The sequence below is a fragment of the Mustela putorius genome, unplaced genomic scaffold, assembly GCF_011764305.1.
Source record: "Mustela putorius furo isolate JIRA1106 unplaced genomic scaffold, ASM1176430v1.1 tig00000275_pilon_pilon_pilon, whole genome shotgun sequence".
Lineage (NCBI taxonomy): Eukaryota > Metazoa > Chordata > Mammalia > Carnivora > Mustelidae > Mustela > Mustela putorius.
Window position 1 is genome coordinate 9,132,556 of NW_025421341.1, and position 27,607 is coordinate 9,160,162.

Sequence of the window (27,607 nt, forward strand, 5' to 3'; positions counted from 1 at the left end):
TTAATCACAAATAATTTTCTTAAGCTTAATACTACAAAGGAACACAGCTTCTATCTCTAATGTAAACTGGTGATTCTCCTTTCTTAATTTCACTACTCAAAGCGTTTATAAATCGGGGAATTCTCCTGACAAATGGAAAATATATCCACCAATTCCCCAAATCACAATTTGACTCTTAAAAAGATTTGGTTTTTATAATTCATTTGTGTTGTACTAGTTCTAGAATTCTTATCCATTAATGAACTATTTACAGAACTATCTCAATAGAAACCTGATACCATTATTTCATTGTTCTACCCACGAAATATAAAATGTTAGTACAAAGAAAAACCTCATCTGACTAGGTAACTTAATTACTCATATAATAGTTGCTAGTTTGAGAACATTTAAGAGTAGGGATATCCAGTCTTCATAGTGAAGGCCAAGAAGCGGCAGAACTGGAAATTTTAAGTCAACTTCCTCTTCCTCCCTAATCCTTAAAACTAAACATACTGGAATAACCTAGAAGATAAAATATTTTAGGAGATATTCTGCTTTGAGACAATGATACTTATGCCTGCACTTCCATTCTGAGCACACATTATAAATGTCCGTAAGAGGCCATACTGCAAAGAATGAAATAGGAATATGATTTTCATACAGTTTTGCAGAGCATATGCAAAATAGTTCAAAATGAATGTATTTTGAATTATTACGGTGCTAAATGAACTACAGAGTCCACATCAAAGACTGGTGCATTTTTGGAGGTTTTTTTCCTACTATTCAAACCCAGTAATTATTTAGATTTTTAAGTATTTCCTTAAATATTTTCATTAATAGTTTTATTTTATCTAGACTACTGCACATCAAAGTAGATGAAAATACAGCTAAGGTGTAATAATACAGAATCATAAAATAAATGGAAATTCTGAAGCAATTCAAAATATTAAATGTTAAAATATCAAAATAATATTATTTTGAATAAAACAATAAAATTTGACTTTTACTATTTATGTAAACTTTTGCCAACTTTTTCCATTCTTGAATTTGTCACCATGTCGGTTATTTTATAAAAAATAAGACACTTATTCAGAGACTTTTCCAATAAAAATTTAGGTCCTACAACATTTCCTTTTAAATTTTTTATTTTTTTATGAACATATATTTTTATCCCCAGGGATACAGTTCTGTGAATTGCCAGGTTTACACACTTCACAGCACTCACCAAAGCACATACCCTCCCCAATGTCCATAACCCCACCCCCCTTCTCCCAACCCCCCTCCCCCCAGCAACCCTCAGTTTGTTTTGTGAGATTAAGAGTCTCTTATGGTTTGTCTCCCTCCCAATCCCATCTTGTTTCATTGATTCTTCTCCTACCCACTTAAGCCCCCATGATGCATCACCACTTCCTCATATCAGGGAGATCATATGATAGTTGTCTTTCTCTGCTTGACTTATTTTGCTAAGCATGATACGCTCTAGTTCCATCCATGTTGTCGCAAATGGCAAGATTTCATTTCTTTTGATGGCTGCATAGTATTCCATTGTGTATATATACCACATCTTCTTGATCCATTCATCTGTTGATGGACATCTAGGTTCTTTCCATAGTTTGGCTATTGTGGGCATTGCTGCTATAAACATTCGGGTGCACATGCCCCTTTGGATCACTACGTTTGTATCTTTAGGGTAAATACCCAGTAGTGCAATTGCTGAGTCATAGGGCAGTTCTATTTTCAACATTTTGAGGAACCTCCATACTGTTTTCCAGAGACGTTGCACCAGCTTGCATTTCCACCAACAGTGTAGGAGGGTTCCCCTTTCTCCGCATCCTCGCCAGCATCTGTCATTTCCTGACTTGTTGATTTTAGCCATTCTGACTGGTGTGAGGTGATATCTCACTGTGGTTTTGATTTGTATTTCCCTGATGCCGAGTGATATGGAGCACTTTTTCATGTGTCTGTTGGCCATCTGGACGTCTTCATTCAAGAAATGTCTGTTCATGTCCTCTGCCCATCTCTTGATTGGATTATTTGTTCTTTGGGTGTTGAGTTTGCTAAGTTCTTTATAGATTTTAGACACTAGCCCTTTATCTGATATGTTGTTTGCAAATATCTTCTCCCATTCTGTCAGTTGCTTTTGGTTTTGTTAACTGTTTCCTTTGCTGTGCAAAAGCTTTTGATCTTGATGAAATCCCAATAGTTCATTTTTGCCCTTGCTAGCCTTGCCATTGGCAATGTTCTTAGGAAGATGTTACTGCGGCTGAGGTCGAAGAGGTTGCTGCCTGTGTTCTCCTCAAGGATTTTGATGGATTCCTTTCACACATTGAGGTCCTTCATACATTTTGAGTCTATTTTCGTGTGTGGTGTAAGGAAATGGTCCAATTTTATTTTTCTGCATGTGGCTGTCCAATTTTCCCAACACCATTTATTGAAGAAGCTGTCTTTTTTCTATTGGACATTCTTTCCTGCTTTGTCGAAGATTAGTTGACCATAGAGTTGAGGGTCTATTTCTGGGTTCTCTATTCTGTGCCATTGATCTATGTGTCTGTTTTTGTGCCAGTACCATGCTGTCTTGATGATGACAGCTTTGTACTAGAGCTTGAAGTCTGGAACTGTGATGCCACCAACGTTGGCTTTCTTTTTCAATATCCCGTTGGCTATTCGAGGTCTTTTCTGGTTCCATATAAATTTTAGAATTATTTGTTCCATTTCTTTGAAAAAGATGGATGGTACTTTGATAGGAATTGCATTAAATGTGTAGATTGCTTTAGGTAGCATAGACATTTTCACAATATTTATTCTTCCAGTCCAGGAGCATGGAACATTTTTCCATTTCTTTGTGTCTCCCTCAATTTCTTTCATGAGTATTTTATAGTTTTCTGAGTATAGATTCTTTGCCTCTTTGGTTAGGTTTATTCCTAGGTATCTTATGGTTTGGGGTGCAATTGTAAATGGGATTGACTCCTTAATTTCTCTTTCTTCTGTCTAGTTGTTGGTGTAGAGAAATGCAACTGATTTCTGTGCATTGATTTTATATCCTGACACTTTACTGAATTCCTGTACAAGTTCTAGCAGTTTTGGAGTGGAGTCTTTTGGGTTTTCCACATATAGTATCAGATCATCTGCGAAGAGTGATAATTTGACTTCTTCTTTGCCGATTTGGATGCCTTTAATTTCCTTTTGTTGTCTGATTGCTGAGGCTAGGACTTCTAGTACTATGTTGAATAGCAGTGGTGATAATGGACATCCCTGCCGTGTTCCTGACCTTAATGGAAAAGCTTTCAGTTTTTCTCCATTGAGAATGATATTTGTGGTGGGTTTTTCATAGATGGTTTTGATGATATTGACGTATGTGCCCTCTATCCCTACACCTTGAAGAGTTTTGATCAGAAAGGGATGCTGTACTTTGTCAAATGCTTTTTCAGCATCTATTGAGAGTATCATATGGTTCTTGTTCTTTCTTTTATTGATGTGTTGTACCACACTGACTGATTTGCGGATGTTGAACCAACCTTGCAGCCCTGGAATAAATCCCACTTGGTCGTGGTGAATAATCCTTTTAATTTACTGTTGAATCCTATTGGCTAGTATTTTGGTGAGAATTTTCGCATCTGTGTTCATCAAGGATATTGGTCTATAGCTCTCTTTTTTGATGGGATCCTTGTCTGGTTTTGGGATCAAGGTGATGCTGGCCTCATAAAATGAGTTTGGAAGTTTTCCTTCCATTTCTATTTTTTGGAACAGTTTCAGGAGAATAGGAATTAGTTCTTCTTTAAATGTTTGGTAGAATTCCCCCAGGAAGCTGTCTGGCCCTGGGCTTTTGTTTGTTTGGAGATTTTTCATGACTGTTTCAATCTCCTTACTGGTTATGGGTCTGTTCAGGCTTTCTAGCTCTTCCTGGTTCATTTGTGGTAGTTTATATGTTTCTAGGAATGCATCCATTTCTTCCAGATTGTCAAATTTGTTGGCGTAGAGTTGCTCATAGTATGTTCTTATAATAGTTTGTATTTCTTTGGTGTTAGTTGCGATCTCTCTTCTTTCATTCATGATTTTATTTATTTGGGTTCTTTCTCTTTTCTTTTTGATAAGTCTTGCCAGGGGGTTATCAATTTTATTAATTCTTTCAAAGAACCAGCTCCTAGTTTCGTTGATTTGCTCTATTGTTTTTTTGGTGTCTATTTCATTGATTTCTGCTTTGATCTTTATGATTTCTCTTCTCCTGCTGGGCTAGGGTTTCTTTCTTGTTCTTTCTCCAGCTCCTTTAGGCGTAGGGTTAGGTTGTGTACCTGAGACCTTGTTTCTTGAGAAAGGCTTGTCCCGCTATATATTTTCCTCTCAGGACTGCCTTTGTTGTGTCCCACAGATTTTGAACTGTTGTATTTTCATTATCATTTGTTTCCATGATTTTTTTCAATTCTTCTTTAATTTCCCGGTTGACCCACTCATTCTTTAGAAGGATGCTGTTTAGTCTCCATGTATTTGGGTTCTTTCCAAACTTCCTCTTGTGGTTGAGTGCTAGCTTCAGAGCATTGTGGTTTGAAAATATGCAGGGAATGATCCCAATCTTTTGATACCGGTTGAGTCCTGATTTAGGACCGAGGATGTGATCTATTCTGGAGAATGTTCCATGTGCACTAGAGAAGAATGTGTATTCTGTTGCTTTGGGATGAAATGTTCTGAATATATCTGTGATGTCCATCTGGTCCAGTGTGTTGTTTAAGGCCTTTATTTCCTTGTTGATCTTTTGCTTGGATGATCTGTCCATTTCAGTGAGGGGAGTGTTAAAGTCCCCTACTAATATTGTATTATTGTTGGTGTGTTTCTTTGATTTTGTTATTAATTGGTTTATATAGTTGGCTGCTCCCACGTTGGGGGCATAGATATTTAAAACTGTTAGATCTTCTTGTTGGACAGACCCTTTGAGTATGATTTAGTGTCCTTCCTCATCTCTATTATAGTCTTTGGCTTAAAATCTAATTGATCTGATATAAGGATTGCCACTCCTGCTTTCTTCTTATGTCCATTAGCATGGTAAATTCTTTTCCACCCCCTCACTTTAAATCTGGAGGTGTCTTCACGTGTAAAATGAGTTTCTTGGAGGCAACATATAGATGGGTTTTGTTTTTTTATCCATTCTGATACCCTATATCTTTTGATTGGGGCATTTAGCCCATTAACATTCAGGGTAACTATTGAGAGATATGAATTTAGTGCCATTGTATTGCCTGTAAGGTGACTGTTACTGTATATTGTCTCTGTTCCTTACTGATCTACCACTTGTAGGCTCTCTCTTTGCTTAGAGGACCCCTTTCAATATTTCCTGTAGAGCTGGTTTGGTGTTTGCAAATTCTTTCAGTTTTTGTTTGTCCTGGAAGCTTTTAATCTCTCCATCTATTTTCAATGATAGCCTAGCTGGATATAGTATTCTTGGCTGCATGTTTTTCTCGTTTAGTGCTCTGAAAATATCATGCCAGCTCTTTCTGGCCTGCCAGGTCTCTGTGGATAAGTCAGCTGCCAATCTAATATTTTTACCATTGTATGTTACAGACTTCTTTTCCCGGGCTGCTTTCAGGATTTTCTGTCACTGAGACTTGTAAATTTTACTATTAGGTGACAGGGTGTGCGCCTTTTCTTATTGATTTTGAGGGGCGTTCTCTGAACCTCCTGAATTTTGATGCTCGTTCCCTTTGCCATATTGGGGAAATTCTCCCCAATAATTCTCTCCAGTATACCTTCTGCTCCCCTCTCTCTTTCTTCTTCTTCTGGAATCCCAATTATTCTAATGTTGTTTCATCTTATGGTGTCACTTATCTCTCGAATTCTCCCCTCATGGTCCAGTAGCTGTTTGTCCCTCTTTTGCTCAGCTTCTTTATTCTCTGTCATTTGGTCTTCCATATCACTAATTCTTTCTTCTGCCTCATTTATCCTAGCAGTGAGAGCCTCCATTTTTTATTGCACCTCATTAATAGCTTTTTTGATTTCAACTTGGTTAGATTTTAGTTCTTTTATTCCTTCAGAAAGGGCTTTTATATCTCCCAAGAGGGTTTCTCTAATATCTTCCATGCCTTTTTCGAGCCTGGCTAGAACCCCGAGAATTGTCATTCTGAACTCTAGATCTGACATATTACCAATGTCTGTATTGATTAGGTCCCTAGCTTTCGGTACTGCCTCTTGTTCTTTTTTTTGTGGTGAATTTTTCCGCCTTGTCATTTTGTCCAGATAAGAGTATATGAAAGAGCAACTAAAATACTAAAAGGGTGGCAACAACCCCAGGAAAATATGCTTTAACCAAATCAGAAGAGATCCCAAATCGTGAGGGGGGAGAAAGGGGATAAAAAGAGGTTCAAAAAGAAAGAAAGAAAAAATAGAAAAAAAAAAAAAAGAAAATTAGAAAAAAGAAAACAAATAAAAATATAAAAAAGAAAAAATATATATATTAGATAAACTAGTTTAAAAACGTTAAAAAAGGGTACGTTAAAAAATATTTTAGCAGAAGAAGAGAAAAAAAATGAAAAAGAAAAAAATTAAATTAACTGCAAGACTAAAAAAATCACAGGGCGAAAGCCATGAGTTCCGTGCTTTGCTTTCTCCTTCTCTGGAATTCTGCTGTTTTCCATGGTATTAAAACCGCACTCCTTGGTAGGTGAACTTGGTCTTGGCTGGATTTCTTGTTGATCTTCTGGGGGGAGGGGCCTGGTGTAGTGATTCTCAAGAGTCTTTGCCCCAGGCGGAATTACACCGCCCTTACCAGGGGCCGGGCTGAGTAATCCGTTCAGGTTTGCTTTCGGGAGCTTTTGTTCCCTGAGCGCTTTCCATAGAGTTCCGGAGGACGGGAATACAAATGGCGGCCTCCTGGTCTCCGGCCCAGAGGAGCCGAGAGCCCGGGGCCCCACTCCTCAGTGCCCCCTCAGAGAACAGCGCCCAGTTACTCCCGTCTGCCTGACCTCCAGCTGCACTCTGAGCTCACCGAGCCTGTGGCTGGTTCAAGGTAACCCCAAGCTGTGAGCTTACTGTCGGCTCTGTCTCTGTAGCCGGCTTTCCCGTTCCAATACCCGCAAGCTCTGCGACACTCAGACACCCCTGATCCTTGTGACCCTGCGGGACCTGAGGCCACGCTGACCCCGCGTGGGCTGCGCCCTGGTTTAGCCTCTGGAGCGATGTCCCTCAGTGGAACAGACTTTTAAAAGTCCTGATTTTGTGCTCTGTTGCTCTGCCGCTTGCCAGGAGCCCCCCCCACCCCGGGGTCTGTCTTCCCGTCGCTTTGGATTCACTTCTCCGCCAGTCCTACCTTTCAGAAAGTGGTTGTTTTTCTGTTTCCAGACTTGCTGTTCTTCTTCTCTTCAATCTGCCGATGGATTTGCAGGTGTTTGCAATCTTTAGATAAGCTATCTAGCTGATCTCCTGCTAGCTGAAGTACTTGCAGCCTGCTACTTCTCCGCCATCTTGACTCCTCCTCAGGTCCTACAACATTTCTTTCTTTTCTTTTTTTTTTTTTAAAGATTCTATTTGTTTATTTGACAGACAGAGATCACAAGTAGACAGAGAGGCAGGCAGAGAGATAGAGAGGGAAGCAAGCTCCCTGTCAAGCAGAGAGCCCGATGTGGGACTCGATTCCAGAACCCTGGGATAATGACCTGAGCCTAAGGCAGCAGCTCAACCCACTGAGCCACCCAGGCGCACCCCTACAACATTTCTTAACAGTACAGCAGTCTCCCTTCTCTAGAAGCTGAAGTTGATCCTTATTTAAATGACATAATTTCTGATTACTACACACACCAAATGAGAGCATCCCCAAAAGTTTTTTTTACACACTGTGTACTATTAAAATCAGCAAAACTGGTACAGAAATTTATCCTCTATTACATATTGATACCTGCCTCCAATTAGATGACAATTCTAAATCTGAAATGCCCGGACTAGAAATGACGACAGCAGGAACTGCAAATAAAATAATAAAATAGTCAACTGTCTCTCCAAAGGGAAAGAAAAAATTAAGGAAAAGAAAACAGAACTTATCTTATTTTGAAAATAATTTGGATTTAAAAGAATAGCTTCTAATGTGATGCTTTTCCATAATGATGTTGAAACAGGCTCAAAGACACCACAATACATACTAGACCAATTATTAAATTATCCTATGACTATTAGATTAGGTACTTGGTGATGGGGGGGATACAGTAAAGTTTCACTTTAATTCCATTCTCCATTACATCTGAGGGAAACTATGTCCTGAAAGAATGAATGTACCCTAACACAAATGAAAAGGTTTATTTCCCAAAGGGCACACTTAATGAATACAGAATAAAATCCCCAGTCAGTGGCAGATCAAGAACACCCAGGATGGTCCTGGCCTTCAGGGACCTCTCTGATCTTTCATCCCACTCTCCCTTCCAGCCACTGTCCTGCCTGCTGTTCCTTCGAGCAGCCTGGGGGTTGAGAGGATGTGAATTCTGTTTTGAAGATAGACTGAGAGATGCCAGTAAATATCTAACAGGAAAAAAAATGAGGAAGGGTTATTAGGACTCAGGTAATGAAAAGGGTTAGTTAACCTGATTATTTCAAAATCCTATGTTTATTACAGAATAATCACAGATTGCAGGGAACTAATATTTTAAAGTAATTTACATTTATTTTTTTCATAAAGTAAAGACAAATAATGGTGAAATGATCCACCACTGTTTATATGCCGACTGGTTTCATTTCACACATAACAGTTAATAATTGTGCTTCAATTATTATAGGTTAAAGGTTACGTATGACAAGCTCCACTACATGTAACAAAACTATCCATTTAGTATGCCTTAGTATAAAACAATATTATTTCCACTATATTTTCTATGAAGCTAATTATTCAGCATATTTTCCCTATTAGCCTTCCTCCTGGGAGATATTTTGGTTTACTACTCAGTTTCCTCACTGTGAGATAGAATGGTGATCTTTATAAAGAAGGCTGGGCTTAGAGTAGGGCTTAATAATTTGAATAAATATATTCCAGGTAGGGGAAATTATAAAGAGCAAAGGAGAAAGTCTGTGTTTGTAAACTGTCATGAGATTGGCTCACATAAGAGAAGAGGAAAAATAGAGCTTTCAAAAGTCAAGGACTAAGGCCAGATAGATAACCTTGAGAGCCAAGTCTATTCTTTCCTCCAGGAGGCAACCATATTCTTAAACACAGAAGTGAAGGGGTAGGGAGAGAAATGCTATTTTAGTGAGAGGACACAATGCCTGTGTAAGAGTTATTAGAGAAGGGAAAGGCCAACAGAAGGCTACTGTAAATATTATGCAGAGATAATTATAGAAATGCAAACTGAAGTCCTCAGGAAATACAATTTACACAAGCCAAATAGTTAGACCGTGGCAAGAAAAATACATGGTATTGAATGAGGATGCCTTATTTATTACTGACCTCTTTTTGTCTACTTAACAATTCAAAAATAATTACTTTTTATAAAAATATACTTAAAGCCACATGAAAACTCTGAGAATGCAGGAGGAGTGCAAAGTTGCTACTAGAGCATTTCTCTGGGTCTAATATGCTCAATATTCCAAAGAAGCAAGAGAAGACTTGATATTTGCTGTACATCTATTGTATACCAGATGCTGGGGGAATAGAATTGGACATGATAACCTCTGTCTTCAAGGAATATATAATCTAGGGACACCTGGGCGGCTCAGTTAGTTAGACATCTGCTTTCGACTCAGGTCATGATCCCAGGATTGAGTCCAACAGGGGATTGAGTCCCTCAACAGGCTCCTTGCTCAGTGGGGAGCCCACTTCTCCCCCGGCTTGTGCACTCTGACAAAAAAAAAAAAAAAATCTTAAAAAAATGAATATATAATCTATTGGAGGAGAGACAAGGGAACAATGATAAAAGTGTTAAGTGCAATGACAGAGGTATGTTATATGACTATAGTTTAACAGTTTGAGGACAGAAGAAAGGGATGATGCTTCAGTTCAGACCTGAAGAATGAATGTGCAAAAGCAGAGAAGAAGGGAGGGTGTTTTAGGTGGAGGGACCAGTCAGTATGTGGGAGGGTATAAAGCTGTGACAAAGTAAGACATGTTGAGAACTCTGACTTAATATTTCTTTTTTTTTTTTTGAAGATTTTATTTATTTATGACAGACAGAGATCACAAGTAGGCAGAGAGGCAGGCAGAGAGAGAGAGAGGAGGAAGCAGGCTCCCTGTTGAGCAGAGAGCCCAATGTGGGGCTCAATCCCAGGACCCTGGGATCATGACCTAAACCGAAGGCAGAGGCTTTAACCATTGAGCCATCCAGGGGCCCCTCTGACTTAACATTTCTTCTTTTTTTTTTTTAAATTTTTTATTTTTTATAAACATGTATTTTTATCCCCAGGGGTACAGGTCTGTGAATCACCAGGTTTACACACTTCACAGCACTCACCAAAGCACATACCCTCCCCAATGTCCATAATCCCACCCCCTTCTCCCAAACCCCCTCCCCCCAGCAACCCTCAGTTTGTTTTGTGAGATTAAGAGTCACTTATGGTTTGTCTGACTTAACATTTCTAATGCAAAAGATGTATGGTATAGACCCAAGGGAGAACGGGGGCTGGAGAGGAATTAGGGTCAAAATTATAAGCCATATGAAATAGAGTCTGGGCCTGATGCTATATGGCAAAGTATTTCCAATTGGGTCTGCTGATGACCTACATCAAAAAATTATCTGGGGTGGGGTGCCTGGGTGGCTCCATGGGTTAAGCTGCTGCCTTCAGCTCAGGTCATGATCTCAGGGTCCTGGGATCAAGTCCGCATCAGGCGCTCTGCTCAGCAGGGAGCCTGCTTACCCCTCTCTCTTTCTCTGCCTGCCTCTCTGCCTACTTGTGATCTCTGTCAAATAAATAAAATCTTAAAAAAAAAAAATTATCTGGGGTGCTTCTTATAAAGTCAGTTTTAAAAAGGCCTGTTTAAGATCTACCAAATACTAATTTTTAGGATCCTGGGACATTTTTGTAACAAGTCGCCCCAGGTATTCCTTATGCCTACTTAAGTCTGACAACCGCTGCAGTGTGTTGTGTTCTAATTAATAAGAGAACTTGCAAGACAAAATTAACGCAGTTTCATACAACCACAACTTGGTTAAAGGCAAAGTAAGACACGTACACCCAAAGCCCATTAAGAAATTAGGCAGTGACAAGATCCCTTTATTAACATACCCTTATTACCACAGTTTCATGATTCTTCTGAGAGTTATTCATTTAGTTATGATTTTTAGTTCTTTATGCCCAGTTACATTTCAGCAATTCTATCACAAAAACAGCTTTCGGAAAACCTCCTAAGCTGCTCTACTCTGATAAATAATTCCAAAGAAAAACAGGCACTAGAGAAGGGAGGCTATAAAGACTTACAGGTTCACAGAGTGCCCCCCAACTGTGCAAGATACAACTCTTGCAAAATAAAGCAGGAGGAAGGAAACCTAAATCAGACAAAAGGAACAGTAAGAAAAAAAACTCTGTTAAAATTAGTAAGGCACAAAGAGAGGAAGAAGACTCATCAAAAGGAGGAGGGAGGAAGTCAGAGCAGAGAAGGAAAAGGAGAGAAATAGGACACAATATAATATAAAATGAAGTGAGAACTGTGGGGGTTGGGGGGCCATTAGCTGCTCATCTGACTAGGGCACCCAGAGTGAGGCATGCTTGATTTACTTTTCTCTTGACCTACAACTCTTCAACACAGAACACAGTTCTGCTGTGAACTAAATGGCATCGTTTTTAAACTGCCCAAATGGAAATTGGGAATTGAATGAACCAACTGAATTTCCATGAGTTCCTCACAGAATCAAGATATTAAGTGTGTTGTATGTATAGCAACATTTTTCTCCGGTTTTATCTTTTAATTTTGGTTGGTCTTTCTTTCTTTCTCTTTTTTAAAGATACTGCTAAAAGTTTTATTTTTTAAGTTATCAAATGTGTAAATTCTTTTCTGGGAGAAGTCTTACACTGTTTTGGTCAGTAAATTCTTCTCAACCAAGAAATCTGATAAATGTTTATGTAAATTTTTAGTTTTATTTTATTATTCGTTCTTTTCTGTAGTTATTACATTTAACATAGATAGCTTAGTTTGGCATTACAGAACCTTAAACTGATTTTTCCCAAAATTTAATTCTTTTGAATTTATATATTGTTTTCTATATATACAGTAGGTTCTTTTTCTGAGGATCCTTTTCCATTGTGTACCTACTTTTCAGTAAACATCACTTTGTATTTTATCAATTTATAGAGCAGATAAGTTAAAATGTCAAAAGTTGCTTTTTGTAAATTGATCACTGAAGTTTTCTGTTTAGGTTAGTGGTCCTCCACTGAAATGGCCCAAGTTTGACTCAGAGTCTAACACTTCCAATACTTTGCATACAAAAATCATTATGCCAGGTACTGTGCAGGACACAATAGTGGCAAAAAACACACCCTATGACTTCAAAGAACATTAATCCTAACTGTGGCAGAGATGGTAAACATCGAAGCATCTTGATTAAAAGAGTCTCTAAGAACAAAGTTCCTTCTGTAGGTCTGTGCATGAAGCAACTTGTAGGAAACTATGGTCTCTGAAGGGTTGAAAGAAGAAATGTACTTGTCATTCCAAGGCTTCACAGGAGCAATCTGAGTAAACTGGCCACTAGGAAACTTGCATGGCCTAGTCTTCTGGGAGTGAACTGACATCTGGAACTAAGTTTCCACATAGAACAAAACGTCCCTAATAAACAAGAAAGGTGTACTGTTTGTGGGTTGGCCATCTTTCCTCACCAAGAGGAAAAAGAAAAATTGGGGAGGTCATTCTCACCCCTTACAATAAATCTTTTATTTGCATTTCAGTTTCTGACAACCCAAGATGTAACTAACACATCCTCTTCATTATCATATACCTTAATTCTAAGGTAACTAAAGATTACATAAAGAAGCATAAAAAAAAAAAACAACAAACCCAAGAGTTCTTGGTTTTTAATAGTTGACAGAAGTTATTATGTCTAAAGAAAGCGATAAATCAAAACTGATTTGTTAATTTAATGTTTTATTTAACAAGCACGTAAATGCACCCTGGCAAAGGAATTCCCTTCACAGAATAATGAACCATATTTGTTTCTAAATTTACATTGGATTTTTCATAATAGTGGATATCTATTATCTATTAAATCCCAAACAGGAACTCAACTGAAGTGAAAAAAACCAATCTAAGATCAATGGTTTACAAAGAAACTCCTAACATTCTTAATAAATAAGAAGTTCTAATGATCAATCTTAAAATTACTAGTTATACAGTATACCATAAACCATAATCTGAAATCAAAGAACTAAAATAAATAAACCAATAAACAAACAAACAAACAAACAAACAAAAAGTATAATATTCTTTTGTTATATTCCACCTTTCCAAGTTCAAGAACTGTGAGAGAATAAATTTCTGTTGTTTTAAACGACCCAGTGTGTGGTAAGTTGTTATAATAGTCCTAGGAAACACACAGTCACTACAAGTTACCTATAGAAATGGGGCTTCCATGACTGCTTCCAGAGATGTTGATGTTGCTTATTCTGCTCCACACTTTCCTGCTATAGGACCTTTCCTGCTATACTACCTACATACCTGTTATCTTTGGGGATAGATGATATTGTACATGCACTTTCCAGCTTCAACTGGAGGGAGAGTGCTAGACAGTAGTAGCCTGTGGCTTGGGAGCCATTTGGACTATATTTTGTAGATTATTTATTTATCTATTTGACAGAAATCACAAGTAGGCAGAGAGGCAGGCAGATGTGGGGAGGGGAAGCAGGCTTCCTGCTGAGCAGAGAGCCCAATGCGGGGCTCAATCCCAGGACGCTGGGATCAGGACCTGAACGGAAGGCAGAGGCTTTAATCCACTGAGCAACCCAGGTGCCCAGGACTACAATTTGAATCATCATTATGAACTCAAGGTTTCAAAGAGACAGAGGAAATACAGAAGGGGTAGGAATAAAGATAGATATACATTTAAGTGTGTTTGTAGGTAGGTCCACTCAAAGGGCCTAGTAGCGATGACATTCCAGTAGCAATGACATTCCAATTACCATACCTAGCACCCAGTTTTCCGTTTCTAAATACATATTCTACCCAAAAAGTAACTATGAACCTTGGAGTAATGATTCAAAGTTGGGGCTGGCGAAAAGTAAGATGAGATCCTAGAATATCTTCTTGTGCCAGAAAGTGCTCAATAAAGATGGGGATATGTCAAAAGGATACAGAAACCAGCCGGAAGGGGATACACAGAACCCAATATGGGACAATTTAGGCATAAAAAATCAATTATGACAGGAAGAAACAATAACCTGTTGAATAAAATAAGAATCCACAAACCCATACTGATATAAATAAATACATGGGAAAAGAAAGCTCTTCCTCACAGAATGCCAATTAAATGATGCAGATGAACTGACAGAAGATCACCATATGCGACCATTGTAATAACTGATACGGGTAGGAATCATTGATAGATGATAAATCATGGGTGAAAATCTGGTAAGACTATTTACATATCGTTAAAATATCTCCCCACAAATTACTGGGTGACACTGCCATAACCAAGTGATAAAATTCAACATCACTAACATTGGGGCAACCCACATCATATATTTTTTGAGAAATAATGCAGAGAATATACATTATCATTTTGCGGTATTCTTTTTTTTTTTTTTAAAGATTTTATTTACTTATTTATTTGAGAGAGAGAGTGAAAAAGAGAGAGCACAAGCAGGGGGAACAGCAGAGGGGGAGGGAAAGCAGGCTCTCCACTGAGCAGGGAGCCCAACGCTGGGATCCCAGGACCCTGGGATCATGACTTGAGCCAAAGGCAGATGCTTAATGACTAAGCCACCCAGGCGCCACTTTTTTGTGGTATTCCTGACAATATGCATTACCTGAATCATATCACAAGACATTTTACAAAATAATTGGCCTATGGTTAAAAAACATGAAGGCCCAAAACACAAAGGCTGAGGATGTGTTCTAATTTAAAGGAAACCTAAATGGGGCACCTGGGTGGCTCAGTGGTTGGGCGTCTGCCTTCAGCTCGGGTCATGATCCTGGAGTCCTAGGGTCGGGCCCCATATTGGGCTCCCTGCTCAGTGGAAGCCTGCTTCTGCTTCTCTTGCTATCCCCACTTGTGTTCCATCTCTGGCTGTGTCTCTCTGTCATATGGATAGGTAAAATCTTAAAAAAAAAAAAAAAGAAAGGAAACCTAAAGAGACCTGACAACTCAATGCAATGCTTGATCCTGGACTGGATCCTGGACCCAAAGAAAATATGTAAACATATAAATATAGCTATAAAGGACATTACTGGGATAACTGCCAATATCTGACTATGGGCTGCAGATTAGATCACAGTATTGTATTGATGTTACATTTCCTGATTTTGATAATACCACTGTAGTCATGTAAGACAGTATCTTTGCCCTTAGGAAACACATACTGAACAATTTAGTCATAAAGGGGCACAATGTCTACAATTCATTTTCAAATGGCTCAGAAAAAAATGTATGTGTGTATTTGAGTGTGTGTAAATACATAAAAAGGGAGAGAGGAATAATAACTAGGCAAAAAGTAAACAATAAGTGAATCTAGGTAAAGGGAATATGGGAGTTGTTTGCACTCTTACAAATTTCTTAAGTTCCAAACTGCATCAAAATAAATTCAGAAAGAGAGGGAGCGTGGGAGAGGAGATGAAGAAAGTGTGTCTCAGAAGATTGTAGTTTAGTTAGGGAAACACAGTATATCAACTAATGGATCACTTAAAATTCAGAATTAAAGGGAAAAAAACCATATAGGTCGAAAAACATTTTTACCAAATAAAATAATGCAAGTAAGGTCCCTGAAGAACAACTGCGTATTTCCCAACATGTGATTTTTATTATTGTATGCATGTATTACCATTCCTAAACTGCATTTGCTTGGTTTCCTCAGTTAATGTTTTTGGTTTATTTTTGGTCATCATAAAATTAGTTTTAATGCAAATAAAAGGTTATCACTTTTGAAAAATAATTACTCATCAGATAATTCTTTCACAGAGGCAAAGACAATCATTTCTAACCTTCAGATAAGAAAAATAAGTAACCGAGTTTAAAAAAAAATTGGTTAATGTCACAGCAGGTCAGGAAGAAATCAGAATTCATTCTAAATCAAAGACTCATACACTTGACTCATCAACAACACAGGTTGAACTGAGTGGGTCCATTTTTATACATATTTTTAAGATAAATACAGTACAGTATTATAAATGTATTTTTTCTTCCTTATGATTTTCTTAGTAACATTTTCTCTTCTCTAGCTTATCTTATTGTAAGAATATAGTATATAATACATACAATGTACAAAATATATGTTAATCAACTGTTTACATTGGTGATAAGGCTTCTAGTTAACAGTGGGCCATTAGTTATGTTCTGGGGGAATCAAAAGTTATACTCAGACTTTTCACTGCATGGCGCTGGCACCCCTAGTCCTTGCATTATTCAAAGGTCAACTGTATTTAATCAAATAAGAAGGCTTGAGCTAAATAAAGACTTTAATAATTTTGTTATTAAATATGAGAACAAATGGGAGTAAAACACCTGCACCTCACATTATTCATTAGCATATTCCCTGACCTCTTGCCCACCATTCAGATGGCACGTGCTCAATATCCCCTTATCCAACAAAACTGAAATGTCTGCTTTGTTTCTTCTATCTCATAAACCTATACATTCTAGGAAAGATACTCTTAACACATTGCTGATAGAAGATACATTCAGTATAGTCCCTCATACAATCAACCAATCCATCTAAATAAAAGTCACATCACTAAACTGTAATTATCACACAGCAATTCATCAGTGTCAGCACCAGGAGGCTCAACTGGTTTTCTGTGCCTTTGCTCTCTTTCTTATTTTGATGACCACTACTGTCTTGGTTCAGATCTATACTGTAATGTCCTTAGATTATTCTAGCAAGTTCCTAACTTACCTCTCTTTTTGTAATCCATCACTGTCAAACTAATCTTCCTTAAAAACTTTTTTTCATGCCACGATTCTGCTCAAACACCCACAAGGGTTTCCCCATGACATTCTGAATTAAGTACAAACTCTACACCAAATGATTTCACACCCTCTCTTACATGGCCTCAACCTAAATTTTCAACCTTATTTTCTACCCTTCAAACAACCTAAACTACTCAGTATTCTTAAAAAAACAAACAAACAAACAAACCCTACGCTTTCTTAACTTGGTCTTTGTTCACGTTTTCAACCTGACTGGAACATCTCAACCTGTCAAAAGAATGAGAGAATACATTTCTCTCTCTCCCTAAAATCCCACTAAAATGACAGTACACAATTATAAGAGGGAATAAACTCAAAGGCAATGAAGGCTAGAGATGGCAAAAGCATCCAAAGATCAGAGATTCTGGCAAATTTCTGGAAGACAGGGACAGGTAGAAACAGGGAGATGAACCAGAGCAGAAGCCATCAAAGCAAGCATTTTCACTCAATATTTATTCAATTATTCAGCAAATATACATTAAGCACATACTATGTGCCAAACACTGTTCTGGAAACACTGTAACAAACGTGATCAACTCGGGACCTGCCAACAATAAACTTAGATTCTAGTCAAGGTAGAGAAATAGTAAACAAAAACAAACAAACAAATAAGACCCATGACATGTGTGGTGGTAATTAAATTAGGGTTGTATGAAAAGTGACAGAGTAGCTGTTTTAGACTGGATGTACAGAGAAGGCCTCTTTAAGCAGTGATATTTAAACTGAGATTTGAGTTACAAGAAGGAATCAGATATGTACAGATCAGAGAGAATAACATTCCAAGTAGAAGGTACAAGTCTAGTGTGTCAGGGAACAGAGTCTGATAGGAAGAGAGAGCCAGGTCATTCAAGGATTTGAAAACCAAGAAATAGAGTTTGGTTTTTATTCTAAGGAAGCCCTCTCAAGGGCAAGGAGAAGTCATCCCTCACAAAAGGCAGCCGCAGAAGTGGGGAGCATTCTTGGAGTTAGAACATAGAATGGGCAAAGGAACAGAAGTAAAAAAAAAAATGCAGAACAAGAGCCAGTATTCCCCACACTGGCGCTCCTAGGGAAATTCTGGCATTTGCTTCAGGGTCAATGCAAATAGAAAAAAAACAATTCTTTCGCATAAACTTAAATGCTTTCAGGGGTCAGGTGACCAATACAAATCCAGCAGTAGCCAGATGTAAAACAATAGGAAGGGCCTGAAAACTAGAGAGCATAACATCAGCTAAAAACACTCAAAGTTTTAAAAAGTTTATTCTAGAATTAGATAGTGAAGTTGTACAACCTTGTAAATAAGTTTTACAAAAACATATATGTGTATTATATCTTAATTTAAAAATATATAACTAAGAAAGTTTACGCATATCTGCTAAACAAAAGTTAGATGTTACTTCCTCCAAGAGGCCCATGAACTTTGTACCTCTCTAAGACACTTACAGCAAATCAGCTTTATATTATATGGTTGTTATTTGTGCACTTGCCTTATCACCCTCCACACCCAACTAGGTTACAGAATCAGGAGAGAGACCATATGGTTTTCATTTGTCACCCCAGAGCAACTACCAAAGAGACATATTCTTTCTTCACCTGAATATCATTTTTTTTTCCCTGCTAAACACTTCTGAAATGAGCCTGAACTTAAGATGGTACCTTAATTTCAGAGAACTCAAAGCTAAAAAAAAAAAAAACTGTACCTCTTTAAAAAAAAAAAAAAAAAAAAAGACGGATGGACGAATTTATCCGATTCTCAATAAATACTAATTTCAAAGAACCAACACATTTAAAATTAATTTCTCTATCAACAGAGGAATGGTTTTTTAAAAATACCATAGAAATTTCTACAATGTACTTTGGTTTGGGCAGAATTTTTTATAATATCTCTGTAAGACTATCTGTTTCTAGGGACAGGATTTGATTCAACAACTATGTTAATAATATGATTCTCCTAGAAAGTAATAAATAATAGTAAGGGTTCCTGTACAGAATAGAAAAAAACTTAACTCTAATTTTAAACAAAGAATCTAATTAAAATCAAAGTATAAAGAAATTTATCAATATGTTTATCAGATTGTATCTCTTCTTGCAACTTTCTTCACCTCCCTTTCTCTCCCTTCCAAGCTTTCATTCCAAAATGCTGTACTGCAACCTGCTTCATTATCTCCATTTCTTTAGGTTCTTCTCTTCTCATATCCGTGAAAGAAGCTACTCTCAATTCCTAAGACTCAACACAATTGTTAAAACAGACTTAGAATTAGCCAGAACTCTGAATTCACACAATTGCTAAAACAGATTTTCAGAATTAGCCAGAACTCTGAATAGAAACTCAAGGTTAGGGAGAAATCACTTTACTAGTAAATCCCACATACAGTTGTAGTTCTTCCTCCATCGTTGTCTATCAGTATTTTATTTTGGCAGGAGTCAGAAATCCAACCAGAGATGGCTCGTTATTTCTGACATTAACCAGCCACAAGCAGAAATGGATAATATTTAATGGTCAAGAATTGCTTTGGGTGAAAAGATAGGGTGAATATTTACTAAAATTTTCAGAATGACTTTGTAAGGTGTCTAAACAACAACGCTAAAACATCCTCTAAAATTTTAAAACAAACTGGTTAACAAGAAAACTCAAGTTGGGGCGCCTGGGTGGCTCAGTTGGTTGAGCCTGCCTCTTGATCTCTGCTCAGGTCTTGATCTCAGGGTTGTGAGTTCAAGTCCTGTGTTGGGCTCCATGCTGGGTGCGGAGCCTACTTAAGAATAAGAAGAAAAATAAGAAATTCAAACCTTCGTTATCTTATACAACTGAAAGGATTCATTTAAAGACAGTCTGCAAGATCTTCCTAGCCCAAGCCATCTAGGACTAAATAAGGAGTCAGGAGAGTTTGGAAATTCTTATTCTACCATTAAGTAACTACAACTTCAGGCTAAATCATTTAAATCCTTAGTTCTCATTTTTTTAATATGCAAAAGAAAATATGGACTAGCAAATCCAAAGGTCTCTCCCAATCTCTTCCAACCCATTTTTGTCTGAAGTTCTATTTCTTAATTACTGACTTCAGTCTAAATAAACTTAGGGAATTCAGTGACTCCTTCAAGCACAGTAACATTCACATTATAGGGATCTCAGAAGAAGAGAAAAAGGGGACAGAGAACTTATTTGAAGAAATATTAGCTGAAAACTTCCCAAATCTGAAAAAAGAAACAGATATCCAGATCCAGGAAGCACAAGATTCCCCGCAAAATTCAACCCAAGGAAGTCCACACCAAGACCCCTAGTAATTAAAGAAAAAAAAGTAGTGATAAAGAATTTTAAAAGCAGCAATAGAAAAGCAGACAGTTACATACAAGGCGAAACCCCATAAGGCCACCAGCTGATTTTTTTCAGCAGAAACTTTGCAAGCCAGAGGAGAGTGGCATGATATATTCAAAGTGCCAAAAGCAAAAATATGCAACCATAAATACTCTCTCCAGCAAGGCTATTGTTCAGAACAGAAGAGACAGAGTTGCCCAGAAAAACAAAAGTTAAAGGAATCCACGACCAGTAAGCAGCCCTACAAGAAATGCTAAAAGCAACCCTTTGAGTGGAAAGACCATAAATAGGAGTAAGAAAAGTAAGAAACACAAAAGCAGTAAAATATTTTTCCAAAAATCAGTGAAGGGATTCACAAAATAAACAATGTAAAGTATGACACCATATACCTAAATCGTCAGGGGGAGAGGGGTAAAGAACAAACATAAAGGAAATAACTAACAGTAATAATAGTAAGAAACTTTAACACCTCACTTACATCAATGGACAAATCATCAGAAAATCAACAAGGAAACAGTGGCTTTGAATGATAGACAGAAGCAGATGGATTTAACAGACATATTTAGAACATTCTGTCCTAAAACAGCAGAATATACATTCTTTTCAAGGGCATATGGAATAGTCTCCAGAACAGATCACCTATTAGGCCATAAAACAAGTCTGAACAAATTTTTAAAAACTGCAGTCACATCATGCATCTTTTCTCACTACAACACTATAAACTAGAAATCAATCACAAGAAAAAAATCTGGAAAGAGCACATATACATGGAGATTAAATAACATACTACTGGGGCACCTGGGTGGCTCAGTAAGTTAAAGCTTCTGCTTTCATCTCAGGTCATGATCCCAGGGTCCTGGCATCAAGCCCTGCCTTGCCCTGTCTGCTCAGCAGGGAGCCTGCTTCCTCCTCTCTCTCTGCCTGTGATCTCTGTCTGTTAAATAAATAAATAAAATATTTTAAAAATAATAATAAATAAATAATATACTACTAAACAATGAATGGGTTAACCAAGAAGTCAAAACTCCAAAATTACATGGAAACAATGAAAATGAAAACACAGTGGCCCAAATCTTTGAGATGCAGCAAGTGGTTCTAAGTGGGAAGATTATGGCAATACAGGGCTACCTCAAGAAAAAAGAAAAATTTCAAACAATTTGTTACACTTTAAAGAGCCAGAAAAAGAACAAACAAAACCCAAACCCAGTAAAAGGAAGGAAATAATAAAGATTAGACCAGAAATAAATGATATAGAAACTAAAGAAACAACAGAACAGATCAATGAAACCAGAAGCTGATTTTTTAAAAAGATCAACAAAATTGATAAACATCTAGCCACACTCATCAAAAAAAAAAAAAAAAAAGAAAAAAAGAAAGAGGGACCCAAATGAAATCACACTAAGAGGAGAAATAAATAACAACATCAATTGTACAAACAACTGTATGAGAATATTATGAAATTATATGCCAATAAATTATGCAACTCAGAAGAATTGGATCAATTCTTAGAAACATATAACTTATAAAAACTAAAGCAGGAAAAAATAGAAAATCTCAACAGACCCATTATGAGTACTGAAATTCATTCAGTAATCAAAAAGCTCCCAACAACCAAAGTCTAGGACCAGACGCCTTCACAGGCAAATTCTAGCAAACATTTAAAGAAGAATTAATACCTATTCTTCTCAAACTATTCCAAAATATAAAACAGGAAAGAAAACTTCCAAATTCATTCTATGAGGCCAGTTTCATACTGATACCAAAACCAGATAAAGACACCACACACACACACACACACACACACACACAAAGAGAGAGAGAGAGGGAGAGAGAGAGAGAGAACTAAAGACCAGTATCTCTCATGAACATAGATACAAAAATCCTCAAGAAAATTCTAGGAGACCAAATTAAACAATACATTTAAAAGGAAATCACCTGCCATAATCAAGTGGGACTTATTCCCAGGATGCAAGGGTGGTTCAATATTTGCAAAAACAATCAAAGTGATACAATACGAGAACGGATAAAAACCATATGATCATTTCAACAGACGAAGAAAAACATGACAAAGTACAACATTCCTTTATAATAAAAAAACCTCTGCAAAGTAGGTCTAGAGAGAACACACCTCAACATAATATAGGCCTTATGTGAAAAACCCATTGCCAACATCATACTCAATGGTGAAAAACAGAACTTTCCCCCTAAGGTCAGGAACAAGACAAGGATATACAATTTCACCACTTTTATTCAACACAGAACTAGATTCCTAGATGCAGCAATTAGACAACATAAAAAGAAATGAACAGACATTTCTCTAAAAACAACATCCAGATAGCCAACATATGCATGAAAAGATGCCCAACACCACTCATCATCAGGATATCACCTCACGGCTGTCAGTATAGCTAAAATCAAAAATACAAGAAACAAGTGTTGGTGACGATGTGGAGAAAAAGGAACCCTCTTGCACTACAGGTGGGAATTCAAACTGGTGCAGCCAACTGTGGAAAACAATATGGAGGTTTCTCAAAAAATTAAAACTAGAATGACCTTACAAGCCAGTAATCACACTCCTGGGTATATACCCAAAAAACACAAAAACACTAATTCAAAGGAATACATGTATCCCTATATTAATTGCAGCATCATTTATGATAGCCAAACTATGGAAGTAGTCTAAATGCCCATCAAATGATGAATGGATAAAGAAGAATGATGAATGGTATATACACACAATGGAATATTGGACAGCCATAAAAAAGAATGAAATATTGCCATTTGCAACAACATGGATGGAGCTAGTGAGTATAATATTAAGCAAAATAAGTCAGTCAGAGAAAGTAAAATATCATATGATCTCACTCAAATGTGGACTTTAAGCAACAAAACAAAAAAGGTGTTCTAAGTAAATTCTTAGATTAAAAAGTTAACTTTCCTTTTCAGTTAAAAACAAAGTCAGATTTGGGTTTCTTTGTAATAAACAAAAACAAAAACACCAACAATTTAGGATAGCAACTACCTGGATGTTTTGCTCTCAGAAGACCAGAAAGAAAGCTTAATTATTATTTGAGAATATTAACAATTCTAGGTTTAAGCAGAATTAACTATTTATTTGTACTAAAAAAAAAAAAAAGTCATTTTCACCTAAGAAGATTACTACTTTTTAACAAGAAATAATCCTGTTCATTCAACAAATGCTTAATGAAATACTATCATGAGTTGGGCACTGTGCTGATTAGTTACAGGTAATACAGCTATTTAAAGGGTTAAATATGGGGCGCCTGGGTGGCTTAGTGGGTTGGGCCTCTGCCTTCGGCTGGGGTCCTGGTCCCAGGGTCCTGGGATGGAGCCCCGAGTGGGGCTTCCTGCTCAACGGGGAGCCTGCTTCCCCCTCTCTCTCTGCCTGCCTCCCTGCCTGCTAGTGATCTCTGTCTGTCAAATAAATAAATCTTAAAAAAATCTTAAAAAAAAAAAAGTAAAATCTTAAAAAAAAAAAGGGTTAAATATGCCTGCCCTCAGGCAATTTCATTAAAATCTCCAACAAGAGAACAGAACTTTTATGCCATTTATATTTTTTATTTTAAAATTAATGCACCTACATGCTACAGTACTATAAATGAGGTGTTTTCATTTTACAAACACATAAACACACACACGGTAGCAGGGTTGGGGGTTAAAGACAAATTTTGTAAGAAGGATACATTCAACATCTCCAGAATAAATAATTTCTACGCTTTTGTCATAAACATTCATCAAATAGCTGTTATAGCTGATATTATATTTTTACTTGACTGTACATGATTACAAAAAATTTAAGTATGTTTTCCCAAAAAGCTTATTGGAAGTAAAATCATCATGGGTTCTATTAGCAAATAATCATCTAAATTATCTACACAGATGTCATAACATAGAAGTTAAAATATTGTAGGCAATTCTTCAGTATGACAGTTTTATAGCTAAGACAGCTAATATATCTTTAGAGGAAGTATTTCTACACCACTCAATAAACATAAATAACGATGCTGTTATTTAAAACTCTTTAAAAGCTTCAGAAAATGTTGAAAATAAAACTACCCTACGACCCAGCAATTGCATTAATGGGTATGTACCCCAAAGATACAAATATGAACCTAGTGATCCAAAGGGGCACCTGCACCCCAATATTTATAGCGGCAATGTCCACTGTAGCCAAACTATGGAAAGAGCCCAGGTATCCATCTACAGATTAATGGATAAAGATGTGGTGCATAAATGTAAACACACACACATATATACAACAGAATATTACACAGCCATCAAAAAATGAAATCTTGCTATCTGCAACGTGGATGGAATTATGCTAAACGAAATAAGTTAAATCAGAGAAAGACAATTATTGTATGATATCACTGATATGTGGAATTTAAGAAACAAAACAGAGGATCATAGGGGAAGGGAGGGAAAAATAAAACAAGATGAAATCTGAGATGGGAGACAAACCATAAGAGACTCTTAATCATAAGACAGAAACTGAGGGTTGCTGGAGGGGAGTAGGAGTGGGGGCATCGGGTAACTGGGTGACGGACAATAAGGAGGGCACGTGATGTAATGGGCACTGGGTGTTATGTAAGATTGATGAATCACTATAACTGAAAAGAGCAGATTCTACACTTGATCTTAGCCAAAAGGCTGAGAAGTGATAAAAAATTATTTTAAAATGAAATTCAAAACATGAACAAAGATTGTAAAGAAATATGTTCATCAAAGAAATATTTTTTAAAAAACAAAATGGGGGGAAAACAGAAGGAGGGGGCGGACAACTAAATATCTTACAAAAATTAAAAACAGTAAATTGGGGGTGTGTTTTATGTCTGGTTTGGGCTATAATGCAGGTATAAATTATTCATAAAGTATTTAATGCATGGGAAAATGCCAGTGATGTAACTTTAAACAAAAAGAAGCAAAACTAAACTGTGCATATAATAATGAGCTATATAAATTCACACACACATTTGAGAAAATATACTAAAAATTTAAACTGTGGTCATTTCTGGGTGGTAGGACTGGTTTTTATTTTCTTCTTTTTACATCTCTAAATGTTGCAGATGTCCACTATTATTATTATTATTATTATTGAAAGGAGGAGGGAAAAGAGAAGGCAAAACTGCAAACTCAAAATCCTCTGGTTAAAACTTATGCCCCAATTAAAGTGGTAAGATTCTGCTTTATTTCTGATTCCAAAAATACTGGACTATGTTAAAAAAGATAAGCCTCTTTAAATATTAATATTTGTAATATTTGTAACCATACAAGCCAAAGGAATTATTCCAATAACTCTACAGCTGTAAATTTCTAGTTTAATATTTCTAAAGTTATGTTTAATCTCCTGTTTCCAGTACTGTCACATCAAATATGAGCTCTTTATCTATGCATTAAAGTTATCATATGGAAAAATCCCCGTACCAAATTTTAATTTACATCACAAAAATAAGCATGTGTAAATAACAATTTAGCTGTAAGAAATGACCAAAGAGGGCAGCAGGCAATGTTCACATAACACATTCCATGGCAACTGAAAAACAGGAAATATTGTTGAGAGAAAAGAAAGAATAAATGGGCAGATACACGTTAGTGGACTGGAAAATGCAATACTGTTATATGTCAATTGTCCCCATACTGAACTAAGTATTTGCTAAGTTAATTACAACCTATATCTGATTCTAAAACTTACATGGAAAGGCAAATGAACTAGAACAGCCAAAAACAATCTGGTAAGAGACCTTGGGGTAAAACCTGCCTTCAAGACTTACTATAAGGCTAAGCAATGAAGACAATGTAGTAACGGCAAAAGAACTGAGAATTACGTTAAGGTAAGAGAATGGACAGTCCAGAAATAGACTCATTTTTATATTGTCAAATGATATTCCACAAGGATGTCAAAGTAGGGAAGAAGGAAAGGAAAGCTTTTGTTTTGTTTTATAGATTTTATTTATTTGAGAGTGAGAGATAGCATGAGAGGGGAAGTCAGAGGGAGAAGACTCCCAGCAGAGCCAGAAGTCTGACAAGGGACTTGATTCTGGGACTCCAGGATCATGACCTGAGCGGAAGGCAGTCACTTAACCAACTGAGCCACCCAGCTACTGTTTTGTTTTTCTAGCTTTACTGAGATATAGTTGACAAATTAAAGTACACAGCAGGGTTTTTTGTTTGTTTGTTTTTTGACAGACAGAGATCACAAGTGGGCAGAGAGGCAGGCAGAGACAGAGAGAGGGGGAAGCAGGCTTTCCACCCAGCAGGGAGCCCAATGCGGGGCTTGATCCCAGGATCCTGGAATCATGACCTGAGCAGAAAGGAGAGGCTTTAACTTACTGAGCCACCCAGGCGCCCCTACAAAGTGTTTTTAAACAAATGATGCTGAACAGATAGAAATATTGGGGGCAAGGGATCCTTGGCTGCTTCATCACACCATAAACAAAAGTTAATTCAAAGTTGATCAGGCTAAAATTATAAAGCTCTAGGAAAAAACATGAGAAGATACCTTCTGCAAATTTAGTGTAGGCAAAGATTTATTAGGACAGAAAATATTAAACCGTAAAAGTAAAAATACTTTGGTAAAGTCCAATATAAAAACTTCTGCTCTTTTAAAGGCACCATAAAAAAAAATAGGCAAGCCACAGAGAAAATATTCACAAATGTATCTGACAAAGGACTTGTATTGACAATATATGAAGACTTGCTACCAATAAATAATAAAAAAGGTAACCCAGTGTTTAAAAAGACTTGTGGTCATTTCTCAAATGGCTAATATGAACCTGGAAAATTGCTCAACATTACTAGCAATTAGGAAAATGTAAATTAAAACTACAATGAGATACTACTATATACGCATTACAGTGGCAAGTACTGTTGTTGAATGTATAAAGTGATACGACTTTGGGTAAGTTTGCCAGTTTCTTAAAAAATTAAAAATACACCTACCCAATATAACCCAGCATGTCCTCACATATATTTATCCAAGAAAAATAAAAACATGTATCCATGAAAAGACTTGTACACAAGTCAGCACAGCTTTATTTATAAGAGCTAGAAATGGAAGCAGCCCAAATATCTATCAAGAGGTAAATGGATAAATAAGCAATAATATGGGCCAATCTAAAAATCATTATTCTGCTTGAAAATAAGTCAGATTACAGGGAGGAGAGACAGGGAGGAACACTGAATGATTTCATATATAAAGTTCCAGTTGATACAATCAACTAATACAAAGTTCTAGAAAAGACAAAATTTACCT

The 27,607-nt window shown here is 36.9% G+C and overlaps 1 protein-coding gene and 1 pseudogene across 6 annotated transcripts in view; both read right to left on the reverse strand.

The window, feature by feature from the left end:
- RAPH1 (Ras association (RalGDS/AF-6) and pleckstrin homology domains 1) overlaps positions 1-27,607 on the reverse strand; it is a 102,038-nt gene that overhangs the window by 64,466 nt on the left and 9,965 nt on the right. The gene's annotated exons all lie outside the window — the stretch shown is intronic.
- On the reverse strand, positions 24,931-25,017 carry LOC123391693 (annotated as a pseudogene).